Below are 19549 nucleotides of genomic sequence, written 5' to 3' on the forward strand. Positions count from 1 at the left end.
TACTACTTCCGGAGACCTTTGTTTCTACCTAATGCTCTTGTCTAAATGTTCCTACCAGCTTCTTATATCTATTGATCTCACCATTTTGCTTAAAGGTAGGGCTAGCACACACTGCTTACCACAGGAAAATTTAGAGTTATGATTATGAACTCTGTGACTTAAGTGTTGTTGTCTTATGTATGACAAGGAGAGATTGTATGTTTGCTGACAGAATGCTAGTAGTCCATTGTGGATGAGGCAAAAAGAAAAGACAGTTACCTGGGTCAGAGGAGTGCATCTTGATAGCTACTGAAGTGCTGGCTAGCTACGCAACCGTCACTAACCCTCCCATTACCCAGGTGGGTAGTACTGGTAATATAGCTCCCTGGTCATAGGCTGCCTACCAGCTTCTACCTAATCACAATAGATGTGAACCAGTTAGAGGTTGGTTTATTGACCACAAAGATATGAGTAGAGTTTGGTTGGGCCATATCTCTTGTCAGACAGGTGAGATCAGATCAAGCCAAGTCCATAAAGCATCAACCTCTGATAACTCAAGGGTGGTTGTGGTGGAGTCGGGGTCATCAGACCTGTCTAGGAATAGTTGGTCATCAAAATATAGATTCCATTTTGTAAGAGTATCACACAAAGAAATTGAAAGGCCTTTATGTGAATATAAGGTCCATCAGAAACAAAGTGGCCAAGTTGCATTGATTGGTAAATACTAAACACATTGATATCATTGGATTAGTAGAAACATTTCTAAATATGAAAATCAACTATCTGATTAGTGATTGCAACTTGCTGGACTGTAAATTGTTTGTAAGGAAGAGAGGATGATGAGGAGACCGAACTGCATTATATATTAAATCATACCTAAACCCTTTTGAAATCTAGACTCAGCAGTTTCTACTGTTGAACATGTGTGTTCAGATTAGCACACAGTCTACCGAACTGTACATGAATGTCTTATGTAGTTGCCCTTGCCGGCCAGCAGATGTTGATATTGCCATGTACAAAAGTTTACGATAAGCAATAAGGGAGAGATTTAGTCATTCTGAGGAATTTTAATCTTAAATTAACGAGGAAACCATTTCAAGTGTAGATTGTTGATATTTTTGACATCAACTGTATTGAAAATAATTTTCTCTACCAAGCTCTCATTGAGCCAGGTAAGGTAGTACATTTGATGTAATTTTTGCATTCCAGGAGTTCTTGGAAACTAATACTCATGTTGGCATACATCTAGGTACATACAACCAAAGCTTTATTAGGTTTAATGGAACTCTCAAAACCTGCTCCCTTAACAACAGCATTATTACCCAAAATTTTAAAAGGATGGATTTTAAGGATAGTGATGGATTGTGCAATACATTTAAGAGTTTCACCCTTGTTGGTTCATGCCCTGTGGAATTATGGGTATGTTTCGAGTGACAGTTTATGCCCCAACTAGACACATATGGTCCTATGCAAGACAGAAATAATCAGTAATTGTCCAGAATGATATTATTATTATCTTTATTATACTTTGTTGCTGTCTCCTGCATTAGCGAGGTAGCACAAGGAGACAGACGAAAGAATGGCCCAACCCACCCACATACACATGCATATACATACACAACCACACACACACATATACATACCTATACATCTAAACGTATACATATATATACACACAGACATATACATATATACACATGTACATAATTCATACTGTCTACCCTTATTCATTCCCATTGCCACCCTGCCACACATGAATTGACAACCCCCCTTCCCCCGCATGTGCGTGAGGTAGCGCTAGGAAAAGACAACAAAGGCCACATTGGTTCACACTCAGTCTCTAGCTGTCATGTATAATGCACCGAAACCACAGCTCCCTTTCCACATCCAGGACCCACAAACTTTCCATGGTTTACCTAAGCCACTTCACATGCCCTGGTTCAATCCATTGACAGCACGTCAACCCTGGTATACCACATTGTTCCAATCCACTCTATTCCTTGCACGCCTTTCACCCTCCTGCATGTTCAGGCCCCGATCTCTCAAAATCTTTTTCACTCCATCTTTCCACCTCCAATTTGGTCTCCCACTTTTCCTCTTTCCCTCCGCCTCTGACACATGTATCCTGTTTGTTAATCTCTCCTCACTCATTCTCTCCATGTGACCAAACCATTTCAAAACACCCTCTTCTGCTCTCTCAACCACACTCTTTTTATTACCACACATCTCTCTTACCCTCTCATTACTTACTCGATCAAACCACCTCACACCACATATTGTCCTCAAACATATCATTTCCAGCACATCCACCCTCCTCCACACAACTCTATCTATAGCCCATGCCCCGCAACCATATAACATTGTTGGAACCACTATTCCTTCAAACATACCCATTTTTGCTTTCCAAGATAATATTCTTGACTTCCACACATTTTTTAACACTCCCAAAACTTTTGCCCCCTCCCCCACCCTATGATTAATTTCTGCTTCCATGGTTCCATCCTCTGCCAAATCCACTCCCAGATATCTAAAACACTTCACTTCCTCCAGTTTTCCTCCATGTAAACTTACCTCCCAGTTGACTTGTCCCTCAACCTTACTGTACCTAATAACTTGCTCTTATTCACATTTACTCTCAGCTTTCTTCTTTCACATACTTTACCAAACTCAGTCACCAGCTTCTGCAGTTTCTCACATGAATCAGCCACCAGCGCTGTATCATCAGCGAACAACAACTGACTCACTTCCCAAGCTCTCTCATCCACAACAGACTGCATACTTGCCCCTCTTTCCAAAACTCATGCATTCATCTCCCTAACAACTCCATCCATAAACAGATTAAACAACCATGGAGACATCACACACCCCTGCCACAAACCTACATTCACTGAGAACCAATCACTTTCCTCTCTTCCTTCATGTACACATGCCTTACATCCTTGATAAAAACTTTTCACTGCTTCTAACAACTTACCTCCCACACCATATGTTCTTAATACCTTCCACAGAGCGTCTCTATCAACGCTATCATGTTCCTTCGCCCCAGATCCATAAATGCTACATACAAATCCATTTGCTTTTCTAAGTATTTCTCACTTACATTCTTCAAAGGAAACACCTGATCCACACATCCTCTACCACTTCTGAAACCACACTGCTCTTCTCCAATCTGATGCTCTGTACATGCCTTCGCCCTCTCAATCAATACCCTCCCATATAATTTACCAGGAATACACAGCAAACTTATACCTCTGTAATTTGAGCACTCACCTTTATCCCCTTTGCCTTTGTACAATGGCACTTTGCAAGCATTCCGCCGGTCCTCAGGCACCTCACCATGAGTCATACATACATTGAATAACCTTACCAACCAGTCAACAATACAGTCACCCCCTTTTTTGATAAATTCCACTGCAATACCATCCAAACTCGCTGCCGTGTTAGCTTTCATCTTCTGCAAAGCTTTTACTACCTCTTCTCTGTTTACCAAATCATTCTCCATAACCCTCTCACTTTGCACACCACCTCTACCAAAATACCCTATATCTGCCACTCTATCATCAAACACATTCAACAAACCTTCAAAATACTCACTCCATCTCCTTCTCACATCACCACTACTTGTTATCACCTCCCCATTAGCCCCCTTCACTGATGTTCTCATTTATTCCCATGTCTTACACACTTTATTTACCTCCTTCCAAAACATCTTTTTATTCTTCCTAAAATTTAATGATACTCTCTCACCCCAACTTCATTTACCCTCTTTTTTGCCTCTTTCACCTTTCTCTTGACCTCCTGCTTCTTTCTTTTATACATCTCCCACTCATTTGCATTATTTCCCTGCAAAAATTGTCCAAAAGCCTCTCTCTTCTCTTTCACTAATAATCTTATTTCTTCATCCCACCACTCACAACCCTTTCTAATCTGCCCACCTCCCACGCTTCTCATGCCACAAGCATCTTTTATGCAACCCATCACTGCTTCCCTAAATACATCCCATTCCTCCCCCACTCCCCTTACATCCTTTGTTCTCACATTTTTCCATTCTGTAATCAGTCTCTCTTGGTACTTCCTCACACTAGTCTCCTTCCCAAGCTCACTTACTCTCACCACTCTCTTCACCCCAACATTCTCTCTTCTTTTCTGAAAACCTCTATAAATCTTCACCTTCGCCTCCACAAGATAATGATCAGACATTCCTCCAGTTGCACCTCTCAGCACATTAACATCCAAAAGTCTCTCTTTCGTGCGCCTATCAATTAACACGTAATCCAATAACGCTCTCTGGCCCTCTCTCCTACTTACATACATATACTTATATATATATATATATCTCTTTTTAAACCAGGTAATCGCAATCACCAGTCGTTTTTCAGCACATAAATCTACAAGCTCTTCACCATTTCCATTTACAACACTGAACACCCCATGTACACCAGTTATTCCCTCGGCTGCCACATTACTCACCTTTGCATTCAAATCACCCATCACTATAACCTGGTCTCATGCATCAAACTACTAACACACTCACTCAGCTGCTCCCCAAACACTTGCCTCTCATGATCTTTCTTCTCATGCCCAGGTGCATATGCACCAGTAATCACCCATCTCTCTCCATCCACTTTCAGTTTTACCCATATCAATCTAGAGTTTACTTTCTTACACTCTGTCACATACTCCCACCACTCCTGTTTCAGGAGCAGTGCTACTCCTTCCCTTGCTCTCCTCCTCTCACTAACCCCAAACTTTACTCCCAAGACATTCCCAAACCACCCTTATCCTTTACCCTTGAGCTTCATTTCACACAGAGCCAAAACATCCAGGTTCCATTCCTCAAACATACTACCTATCTCTCCTTTTTTCTCATCTTGGTTACATCCACACACATTTAGACACCCCAATCTGAGCCACCGAGGAGGATGAGCACTCCCCGCGTGACTCCTTCTTCTGTTTCCCCATTTAGAAAGTTAGAATATAAGGAGTGGAGGGTTTCTAGCCCCCTGCTCCCTTTCCCCTTTAGTCGCCTTCTACGACACGTGAGGAATGCGTAGGAAGTATGCTTTCTCCCCTATCCCCATGGAAAGTTCTGTTGGGCCTGGATGTGGAAAAGGAGCTGTGGTTTCGGTGCATTATTACATGACAGCTAGAGACTGAGTGTGAACGAATGTGGCCTTTGTTGTCTTTTCCTAGCGCTACCTCGCACACATGAGGGGGGAGGGGGTTGTTATTTCATGTGTGGCGAGGTGGCGATGGGAAATGAATAAAGGCAGACAGTATGAATTATGTACATGTGTATATATGTATACGTTGAGATGTATAGGTATGTATATTTGCATGTGTGGATGTGTATGTATATACATGTGTATGTGGGTGGGTTGGGCCATTCTTTCATCTGTTTCCTTGTGCTATTAACCTTCCCCTCCATGTATTTTAACTTTCTAAAAGGGGACACAGAAGAAGGAGTCATGTGGGGAGTGCTCATCCTCCTCGAAGGCTCAGATTGGGGTGTCTGAATGTGTGTGGATGTAACCAAGATGAGAAAAAAGGAGAGATAGGTAGTATGTTTGAGGAATGGAACCTGGATATTCTGGCTTTGAGTGAAACGAAGCTCAAGGGTAAAATGGAAGGGTGGTTTGGAAATGTCTTGGGAGTAAAGTCAGGGATTGGTGAGAGGACAAGAGCAAGGGAAGGAGTAGCACTACTCCTGAAGTAGGAGTGGTGGGAGTATGTGATAGTGTAAGAAAGTAAACTCTAGACTGATATGGGTAAAACTGAAAGCGGATGGAGAGAGATGGGTGATTATTGGTGCATATGCACCTGGGCATGAGAAGAAAGATCATGAAAGGCAAGTGCTTTGGGAGCAGCTGAGTGAGTGTGTTAGTAGTTTTGATGCACAAGACCTGGTTATAGTGATGGGTGATTTGAATGCAAAGGTGAGTAATGTGGCAGTTGAGCGAATAATTGGTGTACATGGGTTGTTCAATGTTGTCAATGGAAATGGTGAAGAGCTTGAAGATGTATGTGCTGAAAAAGGACTGGTGATTGGGAATACCTGGTTTAAAAAGAGAGATATACATAAGCGAGGTGCAAGAGGTGAAAAAAAGGGCAAATGAGAGTTGGGGTGAGAGAGTATCATTAAATTTTAGGGAGAATAAAAAGATGTTCTGGAAGGAGGTACATAAAGTGCGTAAGACAAGGGAGCAAATGGGAACTTCAGTGAAGGGCGCAAATGGGGAGGTGATAACAAGTAGTGGTGATGTGAGAAGGAGATGGAGTGAGTATTTTGAAGGTTTGTTGAATGTGTTTGATGATAGAGTGGCAGATATAGGGTGTTTTGGTTGAGGTGGTGTGCAAAGTGAGAGGGTTAGGGAAAATGATTTGGTAAACAGAGAAGAGGTAGTGAAAGCTTTGCGGAAGATGAAAGCCGGCAAGGCAGCAGGTTTGGATGGTATTGCAGTGGAATTTATTAAAAAAGGGGGTGACTGTATTGTTGACTGGTTGGTAAGGTTATTTAATGTATATATGACTCATGGTGAGGTGCCTGAGGATTGGCGGAATGCGTGCATAGTGCCATTGTACAAAGGCAAAGGGGATAAGAGTGAGTGCTCAAATTACAGAGGTATAAGTTTGTTGAGTATTCCTGGTAAATTATATGGGAGGGTATTGATTGAGAGGGTGAAGGCATGTACAGAGCATCAGATTGGGGAAGAGCAGTGTGGTTTCAGAAGTGGTAGAGGATGTGTGGATCAGGTGTTTGCTTTGAAGAATGTATGTGAGAAATACTTAGAAAAGCAAATGGATTTGTATGTAGCATTTATGGATCTGGAGAAGGCATATGATAGAGTTGATAGAGATGCTCTGTGGAAGGTATTAAGAATATATGGTGTGGGAGGAAAGTTGTTAGAAGCAGTGAAAAGTTTTTATCGAGGATGTAAGGCATGTGTACGTGTAGGAAGAGAGGAAAGTGATTGGTTCTCAGTGAATGTAGGTTTGCGGCAGGGGTGTGTGATGTCTCCATGGTTGTTTAATTTGTTTATGGATGGGGTTGTTAGGGAGGTAAATGCAAGAGTTTTGGAAAGAGGGGCAAGTATGAAGTCTGTTGGGGATGAGAGAGCTTGGGAAGTGAGTCAGTTGTTGTTCGCTGATGATACAGTGCTGGTGGCTGATTCATGTGAGAAACTGCATAAGCTGGTGACTGAGTTTGGAAAAGTGTGTGGAAGAAGAAAGTTAAGAGTAAATGTGAATAAGAGCAAGGTTATTAGGTACAGTAGGGTTGAGGGTCAAGTCAATTGGGAGGTGAGTTTGAATGGAGAAAAACTGGAGGAAGTGAAGTGTTTTAGATATCTGGGAGTGGATCTGGCAGCGGATGGAACCATGGAAGCGGAAGTGGATCATTGCGTGGGGGAGGGGGCGAAAATCCTGGGGGCCTTGAAGAATGTGTGGAAGTCGAGAACATTACCTCGGAAAGCAAAAATGGGTATGTTTGAAGGAATAGTGGTTCCAACAATGTTGTATGGTTGCGAGGCGTGGGCTATGGATAGAGTTGTGCGCAGGAGGATGGATGTGCTAGAAATGAGATGTTTGAGGACAATGTGTGGTGTGAGGTGGTTTGATCGAGTGAGTAACGTAAGGGTAAGAGAGATGTGTGGAAATGAAAAGAGCGTGGTTGAGAGAGCAGAAGAGGGTGTTTTGAAGTGGTTTGGGCACATGGAGAGGATGAGTGAGGAAAGATTGACCAAGAGGATATATGTGTCGGAGGTGGAGGGAACAAGGAGAAGAGGGAGACCAAATTGGAGGTGGAAAGATGGAGTGAAAAAGATTTTGTGTGATCGGGGCCTGAACATGCAGGAGGGTGAAAGGAGGGCAAGGAATAGAGTGAATTGGAGCTATGTGGTATACCGGGGTTGACGTGCTGTCAGTGGATTGAATCAAGGCATGTGAAGCGTCTGGGGTAAACCATGGAAAGCTGTGTAGGTATGTATATTTGTGTGTGTGGACGTATGTATATACATGTGTATGGGGGGGGGCCATTTCTTTCGTCTGTTTCCTTGCGCTACCTCGCAGTGTTGAGGTTATTTAATGTATGTATGACTCATGGTGAGGTGCCTGAGGATTGGCGGAATGCGTGCATAGTGCCATTGTACAAAGGCAAAGGGGATAAGAGTGAGTGCTCAAATTACAGAGGTATAAGTTTGTTGAGTATTCCTGGTAAATTATATGGGAGGGTATTGATTGAGAGGGTGAAGGCATGTACAGAGCATCAGATTGGGGAATAGCAGTGTGGTTTCAGAAGTGGTAGAGGATGTGTGGATCAGGTGTTTGCTTTGAAGAATGTATGTGAGAAATACTTAGAAAAGCAAATGGATTTGTCTGTAGCATTTATGGATGTGGAGAAGGCATATGATAGAGTTGATAGAGATGCTCTGTGGAAGGTATTAAGAATATATGGTGTGGGAGGTAAGTTGTTAGAAGCAGTGAAAAGTTTTTATTGAGGATATAATGCATATGTGAGAGTAGGAAGAGAGGAAAGTGATTGGTTCTCAGTGAATGTTGGTTTGCGGCAGGGGTGCCTGATGTCTCCATGGTTATTTGATTTGTTTATGGATGGGGTTGTTAGGGAGGTGAATGCAAGAGTTTTGGAAAGAGGGGCAAGAATGCAGTCTGTTGTGGATGACAGGGTTTAGGAAGTGAGTCAGTTGTTGTTTGCTGATGATACAACGCTGCTGGGTGATTCGGGTGAGATACTTCGGAAGCTGAGTTTTGGTAAAGTGTGTGAAAGGAGAAAGCTGAGAGTAAATGTGAATAAGAGCAAGGTTATTGGGTGCAGTAGGGTTGAGGGACAAGTCAATTGGGAGGTAAGTTTGAATGGAGAAGAACTGGAGGAAGTGAAGGTTTTAGATATCTGGGAGTGGATTTGGCAGTGGATGGAACCATGGAAGTGGAAGTGAGTCACAGAGTGGGGGAGGGGGCAAAAGTTCTGGGAGTGTTAGAAAGTGTGTGGAAGGCGAGAACATTATCTCAGAAAGCAAAAATGGGTATGTTTGAAAGAATAGTGGTGCCAACAATGCTATATGGTTGCGAGGCATGCGGAAGAGGGTGGATGTGTTAGAAAGGAAATGTTTGACGACAATATGTGGTGTGAGGTGGTTTGATTGAGTGAGTAATGAAAGGGTAAGAGAGATGTGTGGTAATAAAAAGAGTGTAGTTGAGAGAGCAGAAGAGGGTGTTTTGAAATGGTTTATTCACATGGAGAGAATGAGTGAGGAAAGATTGACCAAGAGGATATATGTGTCAGAGGTGAAGGGAACGAGAAGTGTGAGACCAAATTGGAGGTGGAAGGATGGAGTGAAAATGATTTTGAGAATTAAAAAAGGCCCCCCCCAACCCCCGGATGGGAAATTATGACATGGATTATTTTACCCAATTAAAAACATTTAATTATTCCCCGGATTTGGGGCCCCCCTTCTTTCATCTGTTTCCTTGTGCTATTAACCTTCCCCTCCATGTATTTTAACTTTCTAAAAGGGGACACAGAAGAAGGAGTCATGTGGGGAGTGCTCATCCTCCTCGAAGGCTCAGATTGGGGTGTCTGAATGTGTGTGGATGTAACCAAGATGAGAAAAAAGGAGAGATAGGTAGTATGTTTGAGGAATGGAACCTGGATATTCTGGCTTTGAGTGAAACGAAGCTCAAGGGTAAAATGGAAGGGTGGTTTGGAAATGTCTTGGGAGTAAAGTCAGGGATTGGTGAGAGGACAAGAGCAAGGGAAGGAGTAGCACTACTCCTGAAGTAGGAGTGGTGGGAGTATGTGATAGTGTAAGAAAGTAAACTCTAGACTGATATGGGTAAAACTGAAAGCGGATGGAGAGAGATGGGTGATTATTGGTGCATATGCACCTGGGCATGAGAAGAAAGATCATGAAAGGCAAGTGCTTTGGGAGCAGCTGAGTGAGTGTGTTAGTAGTTTTGATGCACAAGACCTGGTTATAGTGATGGGTGATTTGAATGCAAAGGTGAGTAATGTGGCAGTTGAGCGAATAATTGGTGTACATGGGTTGTTCAATGTTGTCAATGGAAATGGTGAAGAGCTTGAAGATGTATGTGCTGAAAAAGGACTGGTGATTGGGAATACCTGGTTTAAAAAGAGAGATATACATAAGCGAGGTGCAAGAGGTGAAAAAAAGGGCAAATGAGAGTTGGGGTGAGAGAGTATCATTAAATTTTAGGGAGAATAAAAAGATGTTCTGGAAGGAGGTACATAAAGTGCGTAAGACAAGGGAGCAAATGGGAACTTCAGTGAAGGGCGCAAATGGGGAGGTGATAACAAGTAGTGGTGATGTGAGAAGGAGATGGAGTGAGTATTTTGAAGGTTTGTTGAATGTGTTTGATGATAGAGTGGCAGATATAGGGTGTTTTGGTTGAGGTGGTGTGCAAAGTGAGAGGGTTAGGGAAAATGATTTGGTAAACAGAGAAGAGGTAGTGAAAGCTTTGCGGAAGATGAAAGCCGGCAAGGCAGCAGGTTTGGATGGTATTGCAGTGGAATTTATTAAAAAAGGGGGTGACTGTATTGTTGACTGGTTGGTAAGGTTATTTAATGTATGTATGACTCATGGTGAGGTGCCTGAGGATTGGCGGAATGCGTGCATAGTGCCATTGTACAAAGGCAAAGGGGATAAGAGTGAGTGCTCAAATTACAGAGGTATAAGTTTGTTGAGTATTCCTGGTAAATTATATGGGAGGGTATTGATTGAGAGGGTGAAGGCATGTACAGAGCATCAGATTGGGGAAGAGCAGTGTGGTTTCAGAAGTGGTAGAGGATGTGTGGATCAGGTGTTTGCTTTGAAGAATGTATGTGAGAAATACTTAGAAAAGCAAATGGATTTGTATGTAGCATTTATGGATCTGGAGAAGGCATATGATAGAGTTGATAGAGATGCTCTGTGGAAGGTATTAAGAATATATGGTGTGGGAGGAAAGTTGTTAGAAGCAGTGAAAAGTTTTTATCGAGGATGTAAGGCATGTGTACGTGTAGGAAGAGAGGAAAGTGATTGGTTCTCAGTGAATGTAGGTTTGCGGCAGGGGTGTGTGATGTCTCCATGGTTGTTTAATTTGTTTATGGATGGGGTTGTTAGGGAGGTAAATGCAAGAGTTTTGGAAAGAGGGGCAAGTATGAAGTCTGTTGGGGATGAGAGAGCTTGGGAAGTGAGTCAGTTGTTGTTCGCTGATGATACAGTGCTGGTGGCTGATTCATGTGAGAAACTGCAGAAGCTGGTGACTGAGTTTGGAAAAGTGTGTGGAAGAAGAAAGTTAAGAGTAAATGTGAATAAGAGCAAGGTTATTAGGTACAGTAGGGTTGAGGGTCAAGTCAATTGGGAGGTGAGTTTGAATGGAGAAAAACTGGAGGAAGTGAAGTGTTTTAGATATCTGGGAGTGGATCTGGCAGCGGATGGAACCATGGAAGCGGAAGTGGATCATTGCGTGGGGGAGGGGGCGAAAATCCTGGGGGCCTTGAAGAATGTGTGGAAGTCGAGAACATTACCTCGGAAAGCAAAAATGGGTATGTTTGAAGGAATAGTGGTTCCAACAATGTTGTATGGTTGCGAGGCGTGGGCTATGGATAGAGTTGTGCGCAGGAGGATGGATGTGCTAGAAATGAGATGTTTGAGGACAATGTGTGGTGTGAGGTGGTTTGATCGAGTGAGTAACGTAAGGGTAAGAGAGATGTGTGGAAATGAAAAGAGCGTGGTTGAGAGAGCAGAAGAGGGTGTTTTGAAGTGGTTTGGGCACATGGAGAGGATGAGTGAGGAAAGATTGACCAAGAGGATATATGTGTCGGAGGTGGAGGGAACAAGGAGAAGAGGGAGACCAAATTGGAGGTGGAAAGATGGAGTGAAAAAGATTTTGTGTGATCGGGGCCTGAACATGCAGGAGGGTGAAAGGAGGGCAAGGAATAGAGTGAATTGGAGCTATGTGGTATACCGGGGTTGACGTGCTGTCAGTGGATTGAATCAAGGCATGTGAAGCGTCTGGGGTAAACCATGGAAAGCTGTGTAGGTATGTATATTTGTGTGTGTGGACGTATGTATATACATGTGTATGGGGGGGGGCCATTTCTTTCGTCTGTTTCCTTGCGCTACCTCGCAGTGTTGAGGTTATTTAATGTATGTATGACTCATGGTGAGGTGCCTGAGGATTGGCGGAATGCGTGCATAGTGCCATTGTACAAAGGCAAAGGGGATAAGAGTGAGTGCTCAAATTACAGAGGTATAAGTTTGTTGAGTATTCCTGGTAAATTATATGGGAGGGTATTGATTGAGAGGGTGAAGGCATGTACAGAGCATCAGATTGGGGAATAGCAGTGTGGTTTCAGAAGTGGTAGAGGATGTGTGGATCAGGTGTTTGCTTTGAAGAATGTATGTGAGAAATACTTAGAAAAGCAAATGGATTTGTTTGTAGCATTTATGGATGTGGAGAAGGCATATGATAGAGTTGATAGAGATGCTCTGTGGAAGGTATTAAGAATATATGGTGTGGGAGGTAAGTTGTTAGAAGCAGTGAAAAGTTTTTATTGAGGATATAATGCATATGTGAGAGTAGGAAGAGAGGAAAGTGATTGGTTCTCAGTGAATGTTGGTTTGCGGCAGGGGTGCCTGATGTCTCCATGGTTATTTGATTTGTTTATGGATGGGGTTGTTAGGGAGGTGAATGCAAGAGTTTTGGAAAGAGGGGCAAGAATGCAGTCTGTTGTGGATGACAGGGTTTAGGAAGTGAGTCAGTTGTTGTTTGCTGATGATACAACGCTGCTGGGTGATTCGGGTGAGATACTTCGGAAGCTGAGTTTTGGTAAAGTGTGTGAAAGGAGAAAGCTGAGAGTAAATGTGAATAAGAGCAAGGTTATTGGGTGCAGTAGGGTTGAGGGACAAGTCAATTGGGAGGTAAGTTTGAATGGAGAAGAACTGGAGGAAGTGAAGGTTTTAGATATCTGGGAGTGGATTTGGCAGTGGATGGAACCATGGAAGTGGAAGTGAGTCACAGAGTGGGGGAGGGGGCAAAAGTTCTGGGAGTGTTAGAAAGTGTGTGGAAGGCGAGAACATTATCTCAGAAAGCAAAAATGGGTATGTTTGAAAGAATAGTGGTGCCAACAATGCTATATGGTTGCGAGGCATGCGGAAGAGGGTGGATGTGTTAGAAAGGAAATGTTTGACGACAATATGTGGTGTGAGGTGGTTTGATTGAGTGAGTAATGAAAGGGTAAGAGAGATGTGTGGTAATAAAAAGAGTGTAGTTGAGAGAGCAGAAGAGGGTGTTTTGAAATGGTTTATTCACATGGAGAGAATGAGTGAGGAAAGATTGACCAAGAGGATATATGTGTCAGAGGTGAAGGGAACGAGAAGTGTGAGACCAAATTGGAGGTGGAAGGATGGAGTGAAAATGATTTTGAGCGATCGAGGCCTGAACATGCAGGAGGGTGAAAGGCGTGCAAGGAATAGAGTGAATTGGAACTATGTGGTATACCGGGGTCGACGTATTGTCAAAGGATTGAACCAGGGCATGTGAAGCGTCTGGGGTAAACCATGGAAAGTTCTGTGGGGCCTGGATGTGGAAAGGGAGCTGTGGTTTCAGTGCATTATACATGACAGGTAGAGACTGAGTGTGAACGAATGTGGCCTTTGTTGTCCTTTCCTAGTGCTACGTCTCACGCGTGTGGGAGGAGGGGGCTATCATTTCATGTGTGCTGGGGTGGTGATGAGAATATATATTAATATATATGCTTTCTCCCCTATCCCTGGGGATAGGGGAGAAAGAATACTTCCCACCCATTCCCCGCGTGTTGTAGAAGATGACTAAAGGGGATGGGAGCATGTTGCTGCAAACCCTCCCCTCCTTGTGTTTTAACTTTCTAATAGGGGAAGCAAGAAAGAATCATGTGGGGAGCTCTCATCCTCCTCGAAGAATCAGATTGGGGTGTCTAAATGTGTGTAAATGTAACAAAGATGAGAAAAAGGGAGAGATAGGTAGTATGTTTGAGGAAAGGAACCCGGATGTTTTGGTTATGAGTGAAACAAAGCTCAAGTGTAGAGGGGAAGAGTTGTTTGGGAATGTTTTTGAAGTAAAGTCAGGGGTTGGTGAGAGGACAAGACCAAAGGAAGGAGTAGCACTACTCCTGAAGCAGGAGTTGTGGGAGTATGTGATAGAGTGCAAGAAAGTAAACTCTAGATTGATATGGGTAAAACTTAAAGTGGATGGAGAGAGATGGGTGATTATTGGTGCATATGCACCTGACCATGAGAAGAAAGATCATGAGAGGCATGTGTTTTGGGAGCAGCTGAGCGAGTGTGTTAGCAGCGTGGATGCACAAGACCGGGATATAGTGATGCATGATTTGAATGCAAATTTGAGTAATGTGGCAGTTGAGGGTATAATTGGTGTACATGGGGTGTTCAGTGTTGTAAATGGAAATGGTGAAAAGCTTGTAGATTTGAGGGCTGAGAAAAGACTGGTGATTGGGAATACCTGGTTTGAAAAGAGAGATATACATAAGTATACGTATGTAAGTCGGGGAGATGGCCAGAGAATGTTATTGGATTACATGTTAATTGTTAGGTGCATGAAAGAGAGACTTTTGGATGTTAATGTGCTGAAAGGGGCAACTGAAGGGATGTCCGGTCACTATTTTGTAGAGGCGAAGGTGAAGATATGTAGAGGGTTTTCAGAAAAGAAGGGAGAATGTTGGGGTGAAGAGAATGGTGAGAGTAAGTGAGCCTGGAAAGGAAAATTGTGTGAGGAAGTACCAGGAGAGATTCAGTGCAGAATGGAAAAAGGTGAGAGCAAATGATATAAGGGGGTAGGGGAGGAATGGGATGTATTTAGGGAGGCAGTGATATCTTGCACAAAAGATTCCTTTCGGCATGAGAAAGGTGGGAGGTGGGCAAATTAGAAAGGGTAGTGAGCGGTGGGATGAAGAAGTAAGATTGTTAGTGAAAGAGAAGAGAGAGGGAATTAGTGCAAATGACTGGGAGATGTATTAAAGAAAGAGGCAAGAGGTCAAGAGAAAGGTGCAAGAGGTGAAAAAGAGGCAAATGAGAATTGGGGTGAGAGAGTATCAATAAATTTTAGAGAGAATAAAAGGTTGTTTTGGAAGGAGGTAAATAAAGAGCATAAAACAAGAGAACAAATGGGAACATCGATGAAGGGGGCAAATGGGGAGGTAATAATAAGTAGTGGTGGTGAGAGGGAGATGGAGTGAGTATTTTGAAGGTATGTTGAATGTGTTTGATGATAGAGTGGCAGATATAGGGTGTTTTGGTTGAGGTGGTGTGCGAAGTGACAGGGTTAGGGAGAATGATTTGGTAAACAGAGAAGAGGTGGTGAAAGCTTTACGGGAGATGAAAGCCAGCAAGGTGTCATGTTTGGATGGTATTTCTGTGGAATTTATTAAAAGAGGGGGAGACTGTGTTGTTGACTGGTTGGTGAGGATATTCAATGTATGTATAGTTCATGGTAAAGTGCCTGAGGATTGGCAGAATGCATGCATAATGCCATTGTACAAAGGCAAAGGGGATAAAGATGAGTGTTCAAATTTCAGAGGTATAAGTTTGTTGAGTATTCCAGGGAAATTATATGGGAGGGTATTGATTGAGAGGGTAAGGGCATGTACAGAGCTTCAGATTGGGAATAGCAGTGTGGTTTCAGAGGTGGTAGAGGATGTGTGGATCAGGTATTTGCTTTGAAGAATGTATCTGAGAAATACTTGGAAAAACAGATGAATTTATATTTAGCATTAATGATAGAGTTGATAGAGTTGCTCTTTGGAACGTATTAAGAATATATGGTGTTGGATGTATGTTGATAGAAGCAGTGAAAAGTTTTTATTGAGGATATAAGGCATGTGTACGTGTGGGAAGAGAGGAAAGTGATTGGTTCCCAATGAATGTCGGTTTGTGGCAGGGGTGTGTGATGTCTCCATGGTTGTTTGATTTTTTTTATGGATGGGTTATAGGGAGGCGAATGCAAGAGTTTTGGAGAGAGGGGTAAGTATGTAGTCTGTTGTGGATGAGGGGACTTGGGAAGTGTGTTATTTGTTGTTTGCTGATGATACAGCACTGGTGGCTGATTTAGGTGAGAAACTGCAGAAGTTGGTGACTGACTTTGGTAAAGTGTGTGAAAGAAGAAATCTGAGAGTAAATATGAATAAGAGGGAGAATGTTAAATAGGTTCAGTAGGGTTGAGGGACAAGTCAATTGGGAGGTAAGTTTGAATGGAGAAAAACTGGAGGAAGTGAAGTGTTTTAGATATCTGGGAGTGGATTGGCAGCGGAAGGAACCATGGAAGGGGAAGTGAGTCATTGGGTGGGGGAGGTGGCACTGGGAGCGTTAAAGAATGTGTGGAAGGTGAGAATGTTATCTCGGAAAGACAAAATGGGTTATGTTTGAAGGAATAGTGGTTCCAACTATGTTATATGGTTGTGAGGCATGGGCTCTAGATAGGGTTGTGTGGAGGAGGGTGTATGTGTTGGAAATGAGACGTTTGAGGATAATATGTGGTGTGAGTTGGTTTGATCGAGTAAGTAATGAAAGGGTAAGAGAGATGTGTGGTAATAAAAAGAGTGTGGTTGAGAGAGCAGAAGAGGGTGCATTGAAATGGTGTCGTCACATAGAGAGAATGAATGAGGAAAGATTGACAAAGAGGATATGTGTGTCAGAGATGGAGGGAACGAGAAGTGGGAGACCAAATTGGAGGTAGGAGGATGGAGTGATAAAGATTTTGAGTGATCGGGGCCTGAACATACAGGAGAGTGAAAGGCATGCATTGGAACGATGTGGTATACCAGAGTTGACGTGCTGTCAATGGATTGAACCAGGCCATGTTAAGTGTCTGGGGTAAACCATAGAAAGTTTTGTGAGGCCTGGATATGGAAAGAGAGCCGTGCGTTCACAGCTAGAGACTGAGTGTTAAAGAATTTGGCCTTTGTTGTCTTTTCCTAGTGCTGCCTCGTGCGCGTGCGCAGGGGGAGAGGGTTGCTGTTTCATGTGTGGCGGAGTGTTGATGGGAATGGATGAAGGCATATATGAATATGTACATGCATATATATGTATATGTATGTATACGTATAAATGTATAGGTATGTATATGTGCATGTGTGGGCATTTATGTATATGGATGTGTATGTGTGTGGGTTGGGCCATTCTTTCATCTGTTTTCTTGCACTACCTCGCTAACGTGGGAGACAGCAACTAGGTATAATGAAATATATGAATATATATATACGACTATAATGCATATGATTCTCCACTTCCATATAACATATAGTATCCTGCAGCCAGGATCGAACCTAGGACCCCAGCTTGGTAGGCGGGAGCACTACTGCTTGGCTATGATCACCTCTAATAGGGAAATGACTATTCGGGTACTATGTAATTGAATGCCTTTTGTCTCAGATTTCAGTACAACATGTAGGTATATATATATATGAATTTATTGCATATGAACATGTAATGCCATATAACATACACACCTCCTACAGCCAGGATCGAACCCAGGACCCCTGCCTGGCAGGCAGGAGCACCACTGCTAGGTTATGATCACCCCTAATAGGGAAATGACTATTCAAGTACTATATGGTCGAATACCCTTCGTCTCGCACTGGTGAGCAACAGGGTCTCCACTGGTCATTTCCCATTAGGCCTACACAACTAGTAGATAGCATTTTACAGAACCTAACAGTACAACATGGTGGTATATATATACGAATATAGTGCATATGAGCACGCACTTCCACTTAACATACAAACCTCCTACAGCCAGGATCGAACTCGGGACCCCTGCGTGGCAGGCGGTAGTGCCACTGCTAAGCTATGATCTCCCCTAATAGGGAAATGACTTCGAGTACTGTGTAATTGAATACCCTTCGTCCACTGGTCATTTCCCATCAGGCTCACACAACCAGCAGAGAGCATTTTATAGAACCTAACAGTACAACACGGAGGTATATATATTCGAATATAGTTCATGTGAATGCGCACTTCCATATAGCATACAAACCTGCTACAGCCAGGATCAAACCCGGCACCCCTCTGTGGCAGGCCAGAGCACCACTGCTTGGCTATGATAAAAAACGTGAGATGTGTGAGACAAAGGGTATTCAATTACGTAGCACTCAAATAGTCATTTCCGTATTAGGGGTCTGTCACTTGCTTATAGTTACTTTGGTATCGACTGTTTAGTGATAGAGTGAGAGCTTACTTAGAGGAAGGGATTAAGAACAACGTTAACACAAGGTCTGGGTTCATCTGTTGGTCATGTCAGGCCGCAGAGATTGCTGTGAAGGGGTTGAGGCAGCAGGACAAGCAAACCTATCAAAGAGAGCAGCACGCCAATGCATCTAAACGGGTGACCATCACTTGCTGGGGAACACAGTCCTGCTGAATGCTGGAATTAGTATCTTGTCAGGAAGACTGTTGAACATTCAAAATGTTGAGGGTGCTCTAACCCATTTCTTTCCTTACCATCCTGTTTTCCACATTTGTTATGATGGATGATAGATAATGAGATATCTTGGGAATGGGACCCAAGTCTAAACATGAAATCCATACATGTTTCATATACAACTTGTACACATAGCCTGAAGGCAATGTATATAATATTTTTAATGATTTTGTGCAGGAAGCAAAGTTTGTGTAACAATGAACCATCAGAAAGCTGAGGTGTCACAATGTCAGCCACCCATGTCAACAATCTGCATTTGTTTGGCATCACCTTCATTCTTGACTCTGAATTTATATGCTGCTGATAAGCAATCATATTCTTGCATTTATTTATACAGAGCAGAGAGTAATGCATGTAGTTTGGCAATGACAATGGTTTGTAACAAACTGATGCCAACAGTGCATCAGAGCCTAGCATGGGCAATAAAGGTTAGGAGTGCAATTTTCCACCTGTAGCATCATGTCATTGCTCAAAAAGTTTCTAATTTTGGAGCATTTTGGATTTCCAGATTAGGGATGCTCAATCTGTATGATATAGGTTGTACATGGCTGTCTGGTAAGAGGTCTTCGGTATTCTCATTCTAGCTATCGCTTTCTTTTCTCTAATCACCATTACTGTCATACTCAGTTCATCAGAATCAGCTGCATCAATTGATTATGGACCTCTGTTGTTTAGTGGTTAGTGTTCATGACTGAAAACAGTTACAGGCTGCAGGGGGTCAAGCTGTTCTTCCACCTCTAAGGGTAGGTCAGTAAAGTGTGTGTGTACCTGGCTCAGACTTGGGCATATACATGTAGAGCATTAATGAGATGGTCTCAGTTAGGACCTCAGTTGCCTGTGCTGTGTCAGCTAACATTAATCAGGGGTTTCGTCCATTGATATGTGAGCACACCGTTGTCCTACACTGTGCTGTGACATTATGATAAATGCTGATTCTAGAGGACTAAATGTAGACATCTGCTGTAAAAAAACACTGTGAGTATTAATCAGGTTGATAGCACACTACTTTGCACATTTGCAATAAGTGCAGGAATTCAACATTTATTGGGTATTGAGGTTAGCCACAGTGAACTAGCATAAG

General features: G+C 42.8%; 1 protein-coding gene across 3 annotated transcripts in view; it reads left to right on the plus strand.

The window, feature by feature from the left end:
* Positions 1-19549, plus strand: part of Rme-8 (receptor mediated endocytosis 8) — a 554100-nt gene that overhangs the window by 489425 nt on the left and 45126 nt on the right. The window lies entirely within an intron of this gene.

Source organism: Panulirus ornatus, chromosome 11 (assembly GCF_036320965.1).
Source record: "Panulirus ornatus isolate Po-2019 chromosome 11, ASM3632096v1, whole genome shotgun sequence".
NCBI lineage: Eukaryota > Metazoa > Arthropoda > Malacostraca > Decapoda > Palinuridae > Panulirus > Panulirus ornatus.